Consider the following 7,798-nt stretch of genomic DNA (forward strand, 5'->3'; position numbering starts at 1 on the left):
AAGCCTATATTTTGCATACTGTATGTGTAGGGATTAGCTAAATTATAATGGCAATATATTCTTCACACTGAGACAGTAAACAGGATTAATAAATAGCTTCGACTGCCTTTGTAAGTATTTAGGTAGCCATTCTTAGCCACAATCACATTTTGCACCTGATTATATTTAGATGTAAATAAATGCCATTTCATCTATGCACTGAACAACTGTATCTTCAGGAATGTTGTTAAAAAATAAACTGTGGGACTGTAAACATCTTTGCCGGCCGAAGTGGCCGTGCGGTTAAAGGCGCTGCAGTCTGGAACCGCAAGACCGCTACGGTCGCAGGTTCGACTCCTGCTTCGGGCATGGATGTTTGTGATGTCCTTAGGTTAGTTAGGTTTAACTAGTTCTAAGTTCTAGGGAACTAATGACCTCAGCAGTTGAGTCCCATAGTGCTCAGAGCCATTTGTAAACATCTTTAATATACTCTCAGCATATCTACCGGTATTACTGCCACAAACTGTACTGTTTTTCTCAGATTTAACATTTCATCCCCCTTGAGTCACATGGGGTAGAGTCGTGAAAGGATAGACAACGAAATCGATTAGCGCAGTGTATAGGTTTTGTGTTTGTTATTTCAGCACAATATAAAGGAATTACATATTTTTAGTACCTTCAGTTTCGGGAGAGTTTTACGAAACTTCTCTTTAAACATAGTTCTGCAACTGTAATACAACTTGTATTTAGCAAAGGGATTTAAGATCCTCATCTGATGAAAATTTATTTTCAGCAAGCCAAAGATTCAACTCAGGGAACGTGAAGAAGTCACTTGCGGCTAAGTCTGGTGAGTAGGGTGGATTAGGAACCAATTCAATGCCCATTTCATGCATATGTAAAGACTTTTTTAAATTACCACTACGTCACAAACTTTTTTAACTATTTTATTACTTATTTATTTAGCTACATGTTTCGAGGGAATACCTCATCTTCAGGCTAAATGGCATTACAAAAACAACTTGTAATGCCATTTAGCCTTAAGATGAGGTATTCCCTCGAAACATGTCGCTAAATAAATAGGCAATACAATAGTTGACAAAGTTTGTGACTTGTAGCGGTAATTTAAAAAAACATGGGAATGTTTCTTGACACAGTCACGGTCGAAAAATAGTCAAAATGGCTTCAAATTCCATCTCATGCACTTTCCCAATTGTTATCGCTTACGTGTGGGACGATGCATAATCCTGGTGAAAGAGTAGTTTTCTGCGTGCCAACCACGGTCTTGTTTTACAGCCAATGCAAGGTTCATATAATCCAGCAATGAAGTATAGGCCTAATACGGTCCAGTTATGATTCTACCATGTTCCAAGCAATCTGCCGTTATGTCTCTACTGTGTAATGATGAATCCAGGTTTTATCAAAAAGTCTTGGCGAAAGTAAAAGGTCTTCAATTATGGGCCTAGTCCGCTCAATCCTTTAGACGAAATTGTTTAATAACAGCACGAAACTCCATTCTCTCTGTTTTCAATCGCAGTCGACACATTGGTCAATTCAGACGGCTGTCAACTATGAACTGTACGCTCTAAATTGTTGAAATACATTATACGATCCTTGGAATCATTAAGCCTACCGACCGTGAAGGTGTAACAAGAATGTTCCACTCTTTCATGGAAATTTACCACAGTCGTAACTCTCAGAAAAATGCGAAGTGTACATTTATATTTCATTAATAACTTTGGTAGCTCAAGTACCGTGAGCTTAATAAAATGAAATCATTCATCAAGTATTTACTAGCAGGGCTCTTTATTTTCAAGCTTTCGTGGAATAATTTAAATACATTACATACAGATCATTACATAATTTATCGTATATTTAAGATACTGTTCCACATCACATTTCAGGCCTGAAATTCTACGAATGGTGTCTCTACTCCAAGAATATCTTAAAACTTGGCTAACACTAAGAGAACGATCTTCATGGCAAACTGCATTCTGTCATGTGCAAACGACAGGCGGGTGTGAGCAAACGACAGTCAGTCGTGTGTACTTCGTAGTTCACTCGCTATCCGCCGTGTCTCTGAAGTTTTTGAAAACATTTAGAAACACACAATTTCTAATCTGTTCTTTTTCGTGACATTATTTGCTTCGTAAGTGAAACGCATCGTATCAATAATGTTGCTTTTCCTCTAGTGCTTAGCTTTTTCACACGGGGAAACAACTAACTAGCGTGTGCAAGTATTTGCGTGATGAAATTCTGGTTCTGTTGCGTTCACTTCCATTCACCACTGCGTGACGTCTCATGAAACATACGAGAATGGCAGAGAGCACTAGCGAATTGTTCACTTGGGCCCAGTTTCCACCGGAGCGTGGTGTAGACGGTGGGCAAGAGCGGTAAAGTGTTCGGCCTTTTAGCGACGCATCAAAAGAAGCTCGCGTCCTCTCCGCTTCTGAGCTAGATTAACTCGCTGTTTAGTGTGCGAACATCTTTATTGAGATCATCGGTAATTAATGGACTGCTTTTAAATTTCCTCGTCAAGTATGATGAGTAACCATCGAGAGGCGTCAACCGACATATGTGCAAAGTTTTGGAATAATGCTAAAGAAGGCTGGAGCTGCCGTTCAGGTTTAAGTGCCCTACTTCGACGCATTTCACGATTACGTACCAAACACCTACATTCTTATTTTCCTACTCCTTTTAGCTTACTTTTGTAAAACAGTGGACAAAACTATCCTACCTCAGTATCAAAGATTTACATCTTAGCTATAACTAGCTCTTTTATCGCGTGACACCTATGTGAGGACTATTTAAAAAGGAATTGGCAGTGTTAGTAGAGCTGGCACGCTATGTTCTTTCTGTCGTGTTCTCTCCCGTGTAACCGTTTGTTCACAGGTACAAACGAGTGGTAGTGATCGCTGACGAACTGTCTGAATGCTCGTTCGCTTGTGTTCGCTTCCATTCGCTGCAGTGTAAACGAGGTAATTACAATAGTACACTGAATTTCGCTTCCGTTCGCTTTAGAACACGGAAACGATACCATAATACGATGATTTTTACTTCTCTGGGGACCACAGTCTTAATATCCTTTTTAAATTAAATCATTGCCGCCAGTACACTGTGAGTTTTTATTATTAATTTAGGCGCTACAGTCTGGAAAGGCGCGATCGCTACGGTCGCAGCTTCGAATCCTGCCTCCGGCATGGATGTGTGTGATGTCCTTCGGTTGGTTAGGTTTAAGTAGTTCTAAGTTCTAGGGGACTGATGACCTTAGAAGTTAAGTCCCATAGTGCTCAGAGCCATTTGAAACATATTATTCATTTAGCGATTTTTCAGCTGTGGAGCTATTTTCGAGTGCAAGTTCACAACTACGTACTGCTCCTTAATTGTGTTGTTTATGAAATATTATCACATTACTCTTTGCACTTTGATATCCGTGTGTTTTGTGTGTTTCAGTTACCTTGCACTTGAAAATGCCTCTACAGCGCGATAATGAAATACGTAAAATAATTTCAAATGGCGGCAACGATTTCATTTAAAAGTATTGTACGGTTTCTGTGCAGGATGCTCAGTTGCTGCATTATATTAATATGTAATTTTTAAAATTTGGACAGTATCGAGTACTTAAGGATTTTTTATTACTTCTTACTCGTATGTAATATATTCATTCGTCTGAGTACAGTATCCACTTCCTTAACCTCTCTTCATCTTTGACGGGAAATCTGAACATTTTTAGTTAAGGACTTGTTCGTCTGCTCCTTCCACAGCGGATGTACTTGCAGGCACTCGCGAAGATGACTCGATCGACTATATCTCAGAAATTGCTGAACTTCGCAACCGCCAGCCAGTGGAATGCGACCGGGGCCGCTTGTGGTAGTGCAAACTTGCCATAAATGTCACCGAGCAGTATGTCATCTAGTGGTTGATGCCACCAGTAAGGCTGTGGCGCTGTCGCCGCCTGGCAGAGATGACGCGCTCGGACAATCCGTTTCTTACACGATCTGGGGTGCTACCGATGAAGTTTACAAGTAGCAAGCGGCTTACTACGTCCTACATTCATTCAGAATAACAGCAACATAATTGAGATCAGATATTGTACAGAGGCATAAAAGAAGCATTTTTTTCTTCAATCCGTTTGCGAATAGAACAGGAAAGGGATTGACTAGCAATGAGCTACGGTACTCTCCGCCAGGCACTGCACAGTGTGTCGGGCTCTATGTATATCTGAAACCTCTGGCGACAACAACGCGATCACGATCGACACTTTTAAAAAGTTCCTTACGCTGTCGTAAAGGTTATGAAATGCGCGACAGTTAGCGGTCAAGTGACCTTCACATTCCGTACTGCTTCCGGGAAATACAGAAGCAGCCTTGCGATGTCCCTGATGTATCGAGCTACAGCCACACTCGACAGAAGTTCCGGAAGTGACAAGTTCGACGCTTAAATACCGGTCTGTAGAAGAAGAACTGAGACGACAGAAGTCTGACCAGACACCAACTGCGTCATCAGTGCGACGGCTGTCCGTGTTTCACACGAGAAAAGTAAAGGAAGAAAGGACGATTACGATTTTGTACCCTCGACGACGAGTTTATTAGAGGAGCAGCGGAGACTCGGATTGGTGAAGTATGGTTCAAATGGCTTTGAGCACTATGGGACTTAACATCTGAGGTCATCAGTCCCCGCGACTTAGAACTACTTAAACCTAACTAACCTCAGGACATCACACACATCCATGCCCGAGGCAGGATTCGAACCTGCGACCGTAGCAATCGCGCGGTTCCGGACTGAGGCGCCTAGAACCGCTCGTCCACCGCGGCCGGTTGGTGAAGTATAAGGAAGGAAATCGGCCGTGTCCCTTTTAGATAAACCATCTTGGCATTTGCCTTAAACGATCTACGAAAATCACGGAAAATCTAAATGTGAGTGGGTGCACGAGAATTTAAGTCACGGTACTCGCACATGCGAATCCGGAGCTGCTTTGACATTCTCGAGCTTCAGAAATAGTGCACTGCCGAACAAAAAAAACACATCCTCAAAGACTGTATTTAGTGGTACCTAGGTGTAACATGTGCATCCTGATGAGTTGTCGTGTTACTGATTAATATGCCATGGTCATCGAATATCAGATGGCGCTCAGGAGGTGTGCCAACAGAGAAGCTGGATGGCCAGATTACTGCAGATGTCGGTGGTTTCAGCAGTGGTCTGTAGAACTGGGTGTGTGTGGGGAGGAGGGAGAAGGGGGTGGCGGGCGTCAGTTACAACTCGTGGTCACATTTCGTGTTTCTGGAGGGTAAAGTACCAGTGCCCGCTGCATCGCACAGGCTATTATCCCCGTGCTACTACCATTTCTTCGACAAGGAGGTGACGTGCTTTTTCAGCAGGACAATGCACGTCCACATACGACTCTTGCAACGGAACGTGCTGTTCGTTGCATAAAACAACTGCTCTGACTAGCAATATCTTCAGATCTCTAGCTAATTGAACACGTACGGGACACGATGAAGCGGGAACTAACTTGCTCTCCAGAGCCTGCACGAAGCATTGCCGAATTGCAACAAAAGACGCAAGACTGTCTCAACAATTTATTGCAGAATGCCATTCGGCAGCTTTATGATCATTTGCGTGTGAGAATACACGCTTGCGTTGCCGTCACTTGTACTGCTGCAACTATTTGGACACCCTTTACAGTAGGATATGGGTTTCATTTGGTCTGAGTTTGTTCTCGTATATTTCTACAATGATGAATTACCTGTCACACCATTCTATTTCTAAGTATAAAAAACGTCAGCAATGACATGTACCAAGATCCTTTACTCGTCGCGTATTATTACTTCTACAAAACTTGTTTCGGTATCTCCAACTGCTCCTGAAATATTTAGTAGTACCATCTCAGGTGACTCTTCTTATACAGACGGCTGGTTATTAAAGTAGGAAAGATGGTAAATAAATTTTACTTGTGCATATTCAGCACAGCGCGAAAAACACACTATCATATCTGACGGTGATTTGCGGGCGTACAGTGTACTAAATTTAGTATACCTCTGGCAGCAACATACGCGTACGCCATGCCATGCTCCTGCAACTAGGAACCAAAGTTTGGCATTTATAGAGCTTGGCGAGCGGCGGCATGCTAGTCTCCCGCCAACTCGCAATGAACACCCTATGCATCGAGGCAGGTCAGGATAGTGCTTACGACATGGACTCTCGCGTTATCTTGTTGAAAGATAACGCCGTGGAGACCTCGAAGATAGGACACAGTCGGCGGCCTTAACACGTCAGAAATTTAACGACTATGAGAACCAGAGGTGACCATGTTGCACCCCATAGCATAACGCCTCCCATGGTGCTCGAGACGTACTTACACTTTCCGTGTGGTTTCTCGTCTTGCTGCAACCCCCCCCCCCCCCCCCCCAATTTGCCCATCCACAACACCTGTCGGCAGCTGAGGGTTTTCAGTTAGTCAGTCATCATTTATTCCAGGGAAAAGCTGCACGGTCATCACCAGTATTCTGTTCTTTCGAGAACAGTTACTGTCTTCCCATATATAGTTAAAGGCTACCCAGCCATTGACCTTCATCTGTGCAAATGCGCACAGGTTGCCCAAACTCTTACGGGAATCGCCAAAGCATGCGCGAGTAATGAGTGGATGGGCAAATGTCTATAAGGTACATTACATATGTAGAATTGTGGACAGTTGTGAATGTGAGTCTCACGGAATGCGTGCAAGGGATAAGTCCCTGCAGTCGCGCTATTCATCTGTGTCCTCGGTGGCTCAGATGGATAGAGCGTCTGCCATGTAAACAGGAGATCCCGGGTTCGAGTCCCGGTCGGGACACACATTTTCAACTGTCCACATCGAGGTATATCAACAACACCTGTCGGCAGCTGAGGGTTTTCAGTTAGTCATCATTTATTAAACAAATCGCCTAAGCTGCAATGAACTTCTCTAAATAGTCATCGGGTGAGGTGGCGCTGTGGTTAGCACGCTGGACCCGCATTCGGGAGGATGACGGTTCAGATCCCAGTCCGACCATCCAGATTTAGGTTTACCACGATTTCGCCAAGTCGCTTCATCCGAATACCAGGAAGGTTTCTTTAAAAGTGGCTGTGAGCACTATGGGTCTTAACATCTGAGGTCATCAGTCCTCTAAAACTTAGAACTACTTAAACCCAACTAACCTAAGGACATCACCCACATCCATGCCCGGGGCAGGATTCGAGCCTGCGACCTTAGCAGTCTCGCGGTTCCGGACTAAAGCGCCTAGAATCGCTCGGCCACCGCAGCCGGCTTTTCTTTAAAAAGAGCACGGCCGATTTCCTTCCCTCAACTTACGTAATCCGTGCTTAAGCTCCGTCTGTGATGACCGCGCGGTCGACGGGACGTGGAAGACCGGGATTCGAGTCCTTGCCAGCCGTATCGTGCCTCGTATGGGGCCGAAGTAATGCTTGTCGTTACATCCATTCAGTACAAGCATAAAAATCTCGAAATACGCAGTTGCGTGTTAACATTACTTTAATATGTGTTGTATCCTGAATAAATACAAGACGAGCATAAATTCTTTCCCCGATTACAAATATTTATTTCTAGGAAATTATGCTCGAATACAGCTATGGGGTTTCTTGCAAATGGTGGCTTAACTCGAAACGTTTTTTATGGATACACTTCCACATCAGCTCCGATTGTTGCCAGTAGATCGTCTAGGCGATACTGAATCTCTCCATGTCTTTCCCAACATTTCTTCTGTCACCGTCTCTAAAGCTTCTCGTATTCGTGCCGTTTCTAATCGAGAAATGGTGAACTGCACACTTCATCCTTAAAGAAGCC

At 43.6% G+C, this 7,798-nt stretch overlaps 1 non-coding gene across 1 annotated transcript; it reads left to right on the forward strand.

Annotated features, from left to right (window-relative positions):
* Positions 1-6,733: 6,733 nt before the first annotated feature.
* Positions 6,734-6,808, forward strand: Trnat-ugu. The gene has a single exon. It is a non-coding gene; the product is annotated as a tRNA-Thr (tRNA).
* The last annotated feature ends 990 nt before the right edge of the window (positions 6,809-7,798 follow it).

The sequence above is a fragment of the Schistocerca piceifrons genome, chromosome X (genome assembly GCF_021461385.2).
Source record: "Schistocerca piceifrons isolate TAMUIC-IGC-003096 chromosome X, iqSchPice1.1, whole genome shotgun sequence".
Classification (NCBI taxonomy): Eukaryota; Metazoa; Arthropoda; class Insecta; order Orthoptera; family Acrididae; genus Schistocerca; species Schistocerca piceifrons.